Raw genomic sequence first — 12148 nt, 5'->3', positions numbered from 1 at the left:
ATATCTTGTTTTTCATACTCCAAACGTTATATCCTTTCAAAGGGAAGCTAATACGATGGATTTGAGGTGTTAGGTGCTAGATTAATTCGTAAATTTTCCTGATTTTACTGAAACTTTGCATTCGGAAACCAGAAAGTATTATGAGATGAAATAACGAAGGAAATAATTATTCTTCGACGTCAAGTGGAAGGAATAAATTCGTCGATGGCTTCTTCAACATCGTTCGAGGCCAATTTCACTATGAGCACCGGAGTACACGCTCATCGGATGGGCGCATCAGAGATTTTTTCCTCAGGATTCTTCTTTTACTTTGTCATCGATGGTCTCCTCCGGACGAAGGGTGTTTTTTTCCCTCGACAGAGGATGTTTGTGAAGCGTGACACGAAGCCCACGGATTCTTCTTTTCGAGTGTATACATAAGTTTCATTCTCGATTCCGGACGCACGCACACACACTCGCAGCCTTCGCAGTCTCGCGTTCTCTCTTTGAACCCGCGAGTTCGCCTAAAAAACTGGTTTCGTCATTAGGACCAGGGGGAGGAGAGAAGGTTCGTGTGTTGCTGCGCGTTGGTGCGTTTTGTACTGAAGAGACGAGCGTGCGCGCGAGCTAGCTCGAGCGAGAGAAGAATCTCTTTGCTCTCGCGCTGCGCGCCGTGCGTCTATGTTCTCCTGCTTTCACCGCGACGCCAAATCCTCTCCGGACCTCGTCGTTTCTCTCCGCTCTCGCATCTTATGCCGTTTTCCCTTTAGGATGCGAGAGAACCATACGCGAGAGCCCCCGTGGCTCTATCCGCCATCCTGATGGATTTTAAATGCTCCCTCAGCGGCTCTATATTCACATGCGAATACGCGCGTACTCTTGAGTAGAAATGTGAGGTCGTTCCGAGTACTCCGGGACCCTGGAATCTGGGGAGAGCAACCGGGAGGGGGAGAGAGACGGATTTTTCTCGATCGCTGAACCTGCCCTGTGGCGAGAATCGATTTATTTCGTTTCTCGATCTTATTATATGTTTCTTATACAGTGAAAAAAGAAATTTACTTTTCTCACCACCGCGTCGTTTATCTTCGTTCCTCTTTCTCTCTTCCGCTGTTTCACCTCGCCGCGTATCGTACAGCGAAGATTTATTTCATATGGAAGAAACAAATTTACTATAATAAAATTAAAAAAAGAGGTATCAAGTGACGTTATAAATTGCTTGAAAATAATATATCGAGATTCATTGCAAAGCTATAAATATGTCTTCAAAGTTCTGCGTGGTGTACCTTCGCCCCGGGGCGAAGTGTCACTGCGTGCTCCGGAAATTAGCGACGAAACATTCCGCGGCGTTTTGTTCGAGCCCACTACTTTGGCTCGGGGGCCTACAGTTTCCTGAAAAGTATGAGCTGCGCCTAGCCGCATTCATTTTTCTCGAAGCATATCTTTCGGCATTTAAATAAGGACGAGAAGAGAACGGGCATAGCCGATTCCTCATGCTCCTCTGCGCAGAGACACAAACGTACATAGCTACAGCGTATCTCTCTGCTTTTCTCTTTTTACAATCGTAAACGGCAAATGAAAACTCGGTAGCTGGTACTTCGGGGTCATTATCGTTGAAGTATAACGGGCGAGCCGGTGGGGCCGAGGGAAGGAGGTGAAGAGGCGTCGTAAAATCTTGCTCACTGGTTTTCTTCATCTTCGTGCTCCTCCTCGTGTGCCTCTTCTCTCTGCTCCTCGTTCTTTTTCTTCCGTGCTTTTTCTTCTTCATATTCTTTCTCTCTTTTTCTCTCCTTCTTCTTTTTTTTGTATTATTCCGCCTCTTCGATTCACCGGCGTAATAGAACCTGAGAAATGTTCGTCTTTCCTTTATCGTTTCTCGAGCAATAGATCTCCTGTTTTATCGCGGAATTTTCAACGTCCCCCCGCTCCTTTTAGTATGCGTATAAAATCCTCGCAGGGGGATCCAGAAGCACTGGAAACAGAACACGATTTGACGATGATGCCGATGGCGATGACGCTGAATGCAAACGTTCGCGACGCTGAACTTTGAAATGTTGGAGTCCGACGAAATATGAACGGAAAAAATATTTGGAATTCATCGCTTTTTGATTATTAACTAAATTCGAGATATCCACTGGAATTATTCGACAGTTTTTTTACATCGTTTCGGTCGACTCCAACGTTGCAAACTTGAGCCTCGTAAAAATTGCAGTTATTTTAACAACAAAAATAGTTCAAGTCCTACCAGTCCGTGTGATTATTTTACACCACGATTGATGGAACATCAGCAACCCCTCATCGGTTCTCTCACTCTTTCTTACTTTCGCACATACTCGACCTTTTTTCTATGAAGCACACGTCGTATAGTATTTATACGTACGAATATACAGGTATAGAGTCGACATCTCTTGCCGCGTGTACTTTCTCGCACTCTTCGTTTTTTTCTCCCCCTCGTCGTGGCAATGGCTGACGTGCTTCAGTGGCTTCCGGGCATGGAGAACCCAAAGTCTGTACGTGTACGAGGGTGTGCGTGCGCCCGCGAGAGAGGAACGACCCAGTGGAAAAGGAAGCAGCGAGGCGAACATCGAGGGAGGAAGTGAGAAACGTACGGTAACCTTTCTTTTCCCAACCAGGGGCAAACTACCCCCGTGCTTTGCCTGTCGCACACGTAAAACGCACACACTCGACGCCACCTCTCTTTTCCTCTCATTCTTCATTTCTCTCTCTCTCTCTCTCTCTCTCTCTCTCTCTCTCGCTTGTTGGAGTCTGGACAGAGAGCACACAGCAGACCGAACACGAGACAAATCGATACTTTACTCTTGGGCGTTCGATGGACCGTACAGCACGTTACAAAAGTCTTTGACTCTTATTAATCCACTGGATATCACGATAAAAGACAATTGCTGGGTAGAGAGCAAAAGGAAGCCCCACATGCCGAAGCGATTTTTTCCACGATTGTTTCCTTCGTTTTTGCCAACTTCGTTACTGCGTGAGCTCTTCAGGAAATGAGGCGATGAGTTATTAGAAAAGAAAAAAATACTGGAAATCGGTTTGAGACGAAAGCTAGAAAAAATTGATCCGTCAAACTCCACGTTCGATTCTCGGACTGTACGACGGAGCTGAACAGGTAGCAGAAGTTCGTGATTCATATGGTTCTTCTTCTGTATGATTGATCGAACGTGCTGGATAAAAAATACCGCGGTTCAGTTATGGAAGGTTGAAAAAAGTCGTCTTAACAAAAAACGTTTTGTTCGTCTTGCATTCTCACAACGATTATTGCAGAACACACACATTCGTCTTACTGGAACAATAACATTCTTCGAGACCCTTTCCAAACGACCCTCAACGTATGAGATGACACTAGTAAAAAAATTCACTAGTGACCCGAACGAAAAGCTGTAAATTCGAGGTTTTCTGGCTCACACGAATTCGTCGAGTTACTAAAGTTTTTTACATTCTTGAACAATACTGAACAAGATCGTTTTTCAATGAAAAAAACTGGTTCTCACCAGATTCTTGTGATTTTTAATGAAGCTACAAATATTTAGAACGGAATAGTCGAAGCGTCAATGCGTTGCAGTTTCTGTCACGATTATCAGCTTCGACAGAAGCCTTCACTGTACTCAGAGGTCGAAGAGAGCTGCGGACTTTTGTTTTACCTGCATATCTACATTTCATCAAGTTTCTTTACTTCTCCGTTGTTTTATCTCCTGCCTGAGTATTGTTTCTTGTTACCCTGAACTCTCGTCCTATGCAATTTTCCTGCGCAACGTCTGCACAGATCGACGATCCGTGAGAGCGCGTTCGTATAACGACGCGACCGATGACGACGAGGACGAGTGAGAGAAGAAGAGAAGAAGGAGAAAAGACGAGGAGAGAGGCCCTAAAGTCGTGCTTGTGCTGAAAAGAAGAAAAAATTTACACTCCGCCATGCACACATGTATACCTTGGCATGGAAGTTATTCCTCTTCCTTTCACGTCCTGCAGGAGCTCGCCCTCTTCGATATACCGTAATTGGCCTTGAATTAGGCCCCGGTAAAGACAATTAATACGACGACGTTCTTCTTTGCTTCGTGGCGGAAGTTTTGCTGCCCTGGCGGCGGGCCGGGCCTCCGCAGGGCGAAAGAAAAGCTGTCTTGATTTTCCCCTCCTCTTCTCTTACCTTTTATGCTTTTTGTTCGTTTTCATATAAACGATGCTACGATCATGCCATCGTCCCTTGTTCAACTTCCTCTTTACTCTCCGATTTCTCATCACTTTCTCTCTCTCTCTCTCGCTGCTTTCTTTCCCTAATGTTTTTGAAACATTTGTAACTCGACTTTTTGCTCGCGGCTTGCGAAAAGACAACTGGCAAGGAGAGTCGGTCCATCCACACTCAACCGGAACGTAAGAGGCGGGTCATAAAGCACGGCGGTACAAGTGTAGCAACACACGAGACGTTTGTCGTACGCGAATACGTATTTCAGTCACGAAAATTCAATGAATCACACACATACGCGCAAAAGGGGGGCTACGGAAGAAAGAACGAACTGAAGAAGGAGTTGGGAGAATTGCTGTGAGAAAAAAAATCGTATCCCGCTGGCAAACTCGTTTGTGGTGATTTGTAAAAGGTAAAGGTTAATTGTTATTGGGCGCGCTTGATATGTTTGTACTTGGTAGATTATTCGTATACATTATCTCTACATGGTGCACGCGCGCGACCGAAAGAAGACTTTTAATTAATGAGGAAATCTTTCGAGCGTCCAATTTATTGCGTACGCATGAGTTTTCCCTCTCTTTCTCTCTCCTTTCAAGGAATCGTAAACGCTTTAAATGTACTTTTGCGCTTCATTAGTCAAGATTCGTATTGAGTTTTTGAATATTTATTACGACTGAGAAGGCATACTAAAAAAGAGATGAGGAGGCGCACAGATTTCGAGTGTGCGATCAATTTATGTGGCAGAGGAAGTAGCCATCACGTGTCCCTGTACGTTCGCTATTTTTTTACAATGCCTCGAGTTCCGAAAAAGATCAATTCCGCAAAATGAATGACACTGCGCAAATTTTTTTTTCCACTATACTTCTGCCTATCCCGCGATGGTTATCGGCCTCGGCTCTTCTCCTTCCTGATTCGTTACCGCCTCTGGCAACTCTGGCTGTGTTTCAGAGTCCTAGTTTTTCCCTCAAAGCTCAAGCTTCCGTACTTGGTTCACTTTTGCGATAGATACTCCAAGCAGCCTACATTTTTTTCCACTTTTCTCTCTCCCTTGCTCCTCTTTTCTTTCCAAAGCTCCTCCAATCGTCCACCTACGAAGAAAATTCCTGGCGTATTTCATTTGGCACTGCTGCCAAAAAACTCATACCGCGCGCGCGCGTTTTACAGCGACGAGAAAACGGCGTGTATCGAGCCCGTGAATATGTCTCGTGCATGGCGCGAAAGACTGCACCATTGGCAGCTTCCCTGCTCGTTCGTTGTACTTGAATTTCTACAGTCTTGAGATAGCAGGAAGCAAAAAATGGGAAAAGAAGCTGCTCTCACGATTCATACTTTTTATATCTTCATCGTGAACTTTGGCATGCGAAACGCTCTGTCCAAGTCCCTGAGATTTCACTTCGGAGCATTTCTTATAATCGAAAAGAAAAATCGCTCATCCTCGTGACTTTTCGTATCAACAAATAACGCTCGACGATCATTTCGGTTCCAGTCCGCAGACAACATTTTCGAATCAACTTGGTTCCCTCGAAACCGCCCGCGCACAAGGTTACTTTTTTCAGCAGCAAATTCGAAATTCATGCTCCTCGAGATCCAATTTTCTCTCCTCCTTTCATCCCGTCTCCTCAATGCTATTCTTACGCTTCTGCAACGACATGAAAAACAAAAGTGCCGAATGAGAAGCCGAATTTTCCCTTCGTGTCATCGAATTTATATTTTCTCAAAGTGCTCATCCGTAACTATATTTAACAGATCAAGCGAATCAATCTCTAAGAAACGGAGAAAAACACGCATTTTCGAATGCGAGAAAATTGAATTCGTTTCGATCGTATCCTCTGCCGCTGCCGCTGCTCTTGCCAGAGCGTATTCTCTCACGGCAAAGCGAGCAAAGCAGCAGCTGGAGATGAGATTGTGTATCTCCTATATCTATGTGTGTACACGTTATGGCTGAGGCTGGCCCTGCGCTCCTGCCGAATTTCTACCCTGGCATGGCCAATCGGCTTCGTGCGAGCTGCGTTGCGCGCCCGGAGAGAGCCGATATTCCTCACTACTATATATTCGATGTGTGGGTTCACAGCCTCCGTAGTAAGAGATGCTAAGACTCGGAGAGGAAAGAGCGAGAAAGAAAAAGGGAGGGAGAGATGAAGAGAAGTTTGCCGGCAGAGGTCTACGCCGATGGGGAACCCGGAGACCCTCGAGGTCGAAAGTATCACAAGATCCATCTTTCTTTCTCTTGAAAAAGCAGCAAGGAGAGCTAACTCGCGAGAGAACAGACTCGACGGAATCTTTGGAATTCGATAGTAGGCATCCGAATTTCCATACAAAAGGATAAAACAAAATGGGGATAAATGAGAATACCAAATGAATACATATTTATATGCGTGTATTTGAATTGCAGGCTATCATTTATGGCCAGCCAAAATTAATCGTACGGTCTCCTCTTCGAAGTTTGAAACATCAATTCTCCGAGATTCCTTAAATTCGTGTCCCAGTAGCAGCGCGTTGCACCTCTTTTTTCATAATACGAAAAACGAGCAGAATTACAGGAGCGTGTATATCAATGTGATCTCCCAAAATCAGCATCGATTGAAATAAATTGTGCCCGTCGTTTACCAATTTACTGAAATTTTTCACTGATCCAAAATCTCATATCGAAATTGCACATTTTATAGCAGTTTTTATGAATAACATCGTCACGCGTCACGATGGAGTTAACGCCCTCGACGACACAAGTGTCAAAATCATCTGTTGATCGCAGTTTTCTTTAAATCGAACGTCACAAAGCTGAGTGATCAAGAAGAATCGATGCCCCTAAAACAAATTCCAATTCTGTTTCATATTCTGGTTCCCTTCTGGTATATTAAGGGTGTCAGTCGCCTCTGTATGACTTCGCCTAAAAATCTCGAGGGCGAAGTTTTATTAACCACGTCAAAAAATATCACTGCAGAAATTCGAAGCTTCTTTTGTCACGCTCACGGTTCCAAGATACTTATTGACCCATACTTTGAGCTGTCAAAAGCATTTCAAAGTTTTTATTGTCCAAATACTCAGTCCCATGACGAAGCCTCGGAGGAAGCCTGTTGAAAGTTTGTTTTCGCACTAATAAAGCGCGACATACTTTTCAAAATGTTGGCATGCTTTTTATATATGCGTATGTGTACCGAGGGTTTGAAACAGCCCACATTCATCCCATGATTCGACACCTGGTACGCACCTATAGAAACGACTGAATACGACGTCTATATACGTGTACGCATGCTTGTATTTTTGTGGAGTATTTTTCGATATTGTCGTCGAGCACACCTTGCGAACTGGTTGCAATCCAAGTAAGAGGCTCTCCCCCTCGTCTTCGCTAGTGCCCGCGCAGTAGCTTATTTTTCTGTGAACATATCGGGAGGTTGAGGGCTCACTTGGATAAAATGAAGTTTCAGCAAAGCGAGTATTCGATCGTTCAGTTCTGTTCGTAAACAATTTTCGTGCGTTTCCACATTTCCGTAAATTTATCTTTGAGCAGCGTACATGTCAGTTGAAGGATCGTCGCTTCGTTTATTTCGCTTATTGGGTCTAAAACCGTTTACGCGGAATCTCGAGAGTATTTTATTGTCGAAGACCATTTTCGATTTCTCTCATAGGAAATTCGATTCGGGAGTTACGAAAAGAAATGATTTTTTTTTTATTTCATCTCGAGCTCGCGATCAGCGAGAAATAGAACTTTGCTACGCTATAATCGCTCGCTTTTTTCGTAGCCGATTGCACGAACCCGAAAAGCAGGGAGTTCCCTCAGGATAAAAACTCACCGACAGATTGGTCAGTCCGCAATTTAATATCTGCACCCCGGCTCGGCCTCCACTGGGGCAGAAAGCAACTCTCTTCTCCCCATCATCGTTAGCCCTCGATATAATCATTCTCCCTGCTCTTGTTCCCTTCTCTTCGCTCTGCTACAATGCCGGAGAAAACGTCCGACTGCATATTCTCCTCCTCAAAATGCCTCTCTCATTCGTATTCTATTGTACTTACATTTAGCCCGGATTCAATATTCCGCATCAAGTGGCAATTTTTCTTGTATCGCACTTAAAATCGTGATTAGCAGACAAATAAAAGTCGCCGAATTTTTCGACTCGACAAATTTTTCTGATTCTAATAGTTTTCTGCTCTCCTTTCCACTTCTTTTCTTCCTTCCTCAAAGTCACTGTTTTCTTCTTCGTAGCTGAATCGTAGAGTTTCGTCTCGGATGGAACAAAAAGTTTTGAGACGTCATGAAACAAGAAATAAGCATTTTATTTTTCGTGTTTTTATTCGTTACTGGGCGATCCGACACATGCGAAAAAAGGAGAAAACATCTTCGATTTTAAAAGAAAGAGAAAAAAAAACCTCACAACTACCCCGTTTACTCCTAGATTTTGTCAATTTATCCGTCCCCCAAGTTTGCCATTGACAGGGGAGAGACGAAGAATCGTTTCTCGCCGCCCCCGTATCTTTCTGCGTATCCGAGAACAGATGCGGAATACATTAATCGTGTGCCGATGTGCTTTCTCCCCCTGAGCTTTTCACGTTAAATGCACATTCTACTCACACTTTTGAGCTGCGTTAAAATGATTTTGCGATATTTCCAGTGTCGTCGATATATCAACTTTTTAGAAAACGCTTATCCCAATGATGCGAATGAATTTAAATTTAATAATCGTGAGTTATAAATTTCTGTAGCAAAAAAGTTTTTTATGTCTCCTTATCGTCAAATTAATTTTCGCTCAAGTTTATCATTTCGTGTGATTTGTAGTATCAGAAAAAAAAACAAATTTCATGAATAATCGAGCAATTAATTCTCAGCGCGTTCCGACATAGCAGTCAAAAAACAACGAGACGTCTATCGCAGTTGGAATAAAAAACTGGTAGCAATTTATCCCTTCACCAAATATATTATCTAGCACAATCATGACGAACAAATAATACGCAGGGGCAACTTCTTAGTCGCAGCCATAACAGAGCAAACGGTGCAGACTTTAAATAACATTGAACATAAATGCAATAAAGATTTCGAAATTCAGCGTCTCTCCGTCGCATTATGGCGCGGAGAGTCTTCCTTGCTCGAAATTACCTCTGTAAAGAGGGTCCGGTTTTTCCTGTGCGAGTGTTTGTGTATTCCTCGGCGTATATAAGACAGCGTAGATATAACGGCGTCGAGAAATTCTGCGTGCTCGCTTGGAATTTATTATTCTCCGGAGTAATAGTCACTGCGGACGAGCTGAGAGAGAGAGAGAGAGAGAAAGAGTGAGAGGGAAAGTGTCTAATCGAGGAACCCTGCGAATGTCTCGTTGACAGGGAGAGAGAGAGAGAGAGAGAGAGAGAGAGAGAGAGAGAGAGAGAGAGAGATTGATTGAATGTATATTTGCCCTGGACAATGTCCTTAGGGCTAAAAATCAAAGAAAAGTTATATACATGCGTAACAATATGGTAAAGATAAAGTCTAACAGAAAGTAAACTATGAAATATACAGTGAAGTATATAAAATATAGTATAAAACATAACATTGATAACAAAAAAATGGAGAACTATGGTAGCTTCGATTTTAGTTAATCATAGTAAAACATTTTTATTAGAGTCTATTTGGGTCTTCCAATTCAAAGAGGTATGAAAAGAGGCGTGCTTTCAAAATGCTAAGAGACGGAGATGCTCGGATATTGTGTGGCAGTGAATGCCAAAAATAGATTGAAGTCAAAACAAAAGAGTTTCTAAAGGTTGCCGTCCGGTGCAATGGGATATGAAAGATGTCAGGTGAATGACGTCTCACCGCTCCCTGAGAGAGATTTGCTGGTTGGTAAAGATCTGATAAATAAGAAGGTGCTTGCTTATTAATAATACGAAACATGAGAATGCCAATGAAATACAATCTCCTTGATTTGACAGTTAACCATCCCAATTGTCTCCTAAAAGGCGTTATATGTTCATCTCTTTTAAGATTAAAAATGAAGCGAATGCCGCTATTAAGTAACACATCTAATTTTTTGTTTAATTTTTGCGAAAGATCATTATATACCGTGCAACAATAGTCGATGGGGGGAAACAAGAGAGCTGTGATTAGCATAATTTTGTTCTGAGGTGATAGAATTCTTCTGTGATATCGTAATCGGTACAGCACCTGGTTTACTTTACTGGAGATACCGTTGACGTGTTTATTCCAGGACAAATTCGCAGACATAGTAATGCCCAGATTACGCACATCACTGACATACGGAAGAGAGACACCATTTACTTCAATAGACGGCAGTACGTTGTAGTTTAGTCGACCAATGAACTTACTGCTGCCAAATATAATCACCTTGGATTTAGTGAGATTTAATTTTAGGCCATTGTCAGTCGCATATTTGGAAATTGCTCGAACATCATTAGCAACAAGGTCCAGTTCATCAACGATATTAGCTGGAAAACAGCTACGATAAATTTGTGTGTCATCGGCAAACGTTAAGTGTTTGCAATGAGTGAGAATAGTGCCAATATCATTGATAAACAGGGAGAAGAGCATGGGTCCTAAAACAGAGCCTTGAGGCACTCCAGATGTTGTCTGAGCCCAGTTCGAGCAATTACCAGCATCGTCGATACACGCCTGAGTTCTGCCATTTAGATAGGAATGAAAAAATCGTATAACCTCATCAGGAAATCCAAAGTTCCGAAGTTTGATCAGCAGTTTGTCATGTGGTACCGTGTCAAACGCTTTACTGAAATCAAATAGGATGAGTATGGTTATTTTCCTGTTATCTACTGCTTCCCTAATGTCATGACTCAGTCGTAAGAGCGCTGTCTGAGTGCTGTACCCAGTACGATATGCAGATTGCGCAGGATCCAGTAAATCATGCTTAGTAACAAACGAGAAAATTTGGTCAAAAATTGCACGTTCAAACAATTTAGAAATCTCACAGAGATTTGCTATAGGTCTCGTATCAGCTGGCGAGGATGGAGGATTCGACTTAATGAGCGGCCGTATATATGCCCTTTTCCAAGTAGGTGGAAAAAAGCAGAGGCGGAGACAATTGTTAAAGATGGTGGCAAGCACAGGTAAAATACTTGATAAACCCTTTCTCAAGGCAAACGGCGAGACAAGATCCGGACCAGTTGACAGAGACCAAGTCATTTTTGACATAATTTGTTTATGTAGTACATTAACCGTGATCCCGACAAATTGAAAAACAGGCCTATTTGCATTTACAGGAATAAGAGAATTTAGAAGGGAGTTGATATTGTAAGGTGAAGCAATACTAGATACTTGAGCGTAATATGTGTTCAGTATTTCTGGCGAGAAATAAGTAAACGGAGAACATGTGTTTGACCTGACTAAGCCCAGATGCGAGAGTTCTCGCCACAATGCTGATGGGTTATTAGAAGAGGATAATCTTTGATAGTAATACTCATTTTTGATTTGCTTGATATATACAGATAGTTCATTTCTGACTTGTTTGTAAATCGCCATAGCTAGTACATTTCCGGAGCGTTTTGCTCGTTTGTACAGTGTGTTTTTTAGTTTAATACGAGCTTTAAGTTCATTTGTCAACCATGGTGCAATTTTTCTGCTAGAGGTGAAGGTACATAGTGGTGCATGAGCATCCATAGATTTAATTATTTGGCTATTTAAACATAGAACAAATTTTTCAAGATCTATAGTGGATGTACAAGCCATGGAAGAAGAAAGGTTGTTTGCAATAACAAATTCATTCAATGTAGCAGCATATTCAGAATCGTTAAAATGTCGTACTGTGCGTCGAGTGATGACTCGCTTAGTGATAATATCAGAAGGGAAGTCATACGTAATTTTTATGAGATCATGGCCTGCTATAAAAGGTGCTGGAGATTTGGTAAAAGTGCGGATTTTGATGAGATTATCAACTATGAAAACATCAAGGCAAGAGTCGGAGTTATTTGTATGGTGTGTCGCTTGTGAGTCAACAATATGTAGCGCTTGACTATGAACCAGTTCTCGTAAATAGGTTG

The 12148-nt window shown here is 42.6% G+C and overlaps 1 protein-coding gene across 1 annotated transcript in view; it reads left to right on the top strand.

Moving 5' to 3' along the window:
• The window catches only part of LOC122419475 (AE binding protein 2 jing), a 117742-nt gene that overhangs the window by 23441 nt on the left and 82153 nt on the right, over positions 1 to 12148 (top strand). The gene's annotated exons all lie outside the window — the stretch shown is intronic.

Source organism: Venturia canescens, chromosome 1, assembly GCF_019457755.1.
Source record: "Venturia canescens isolate UGA chromosome 1, ASM1945775v1, whole genome shotgun sequence".
Lineage (NCBI taxonomy): Eukaryota > Metazoa > Arthropoda > Insecta > Hymenoptera > Ichneumonidae > Venturia > Venturia canescens.
Note: the sequence above shows the minus strand (reverse complement) of the source record. Positions and strands in the feature narration are given on the sequence as shown.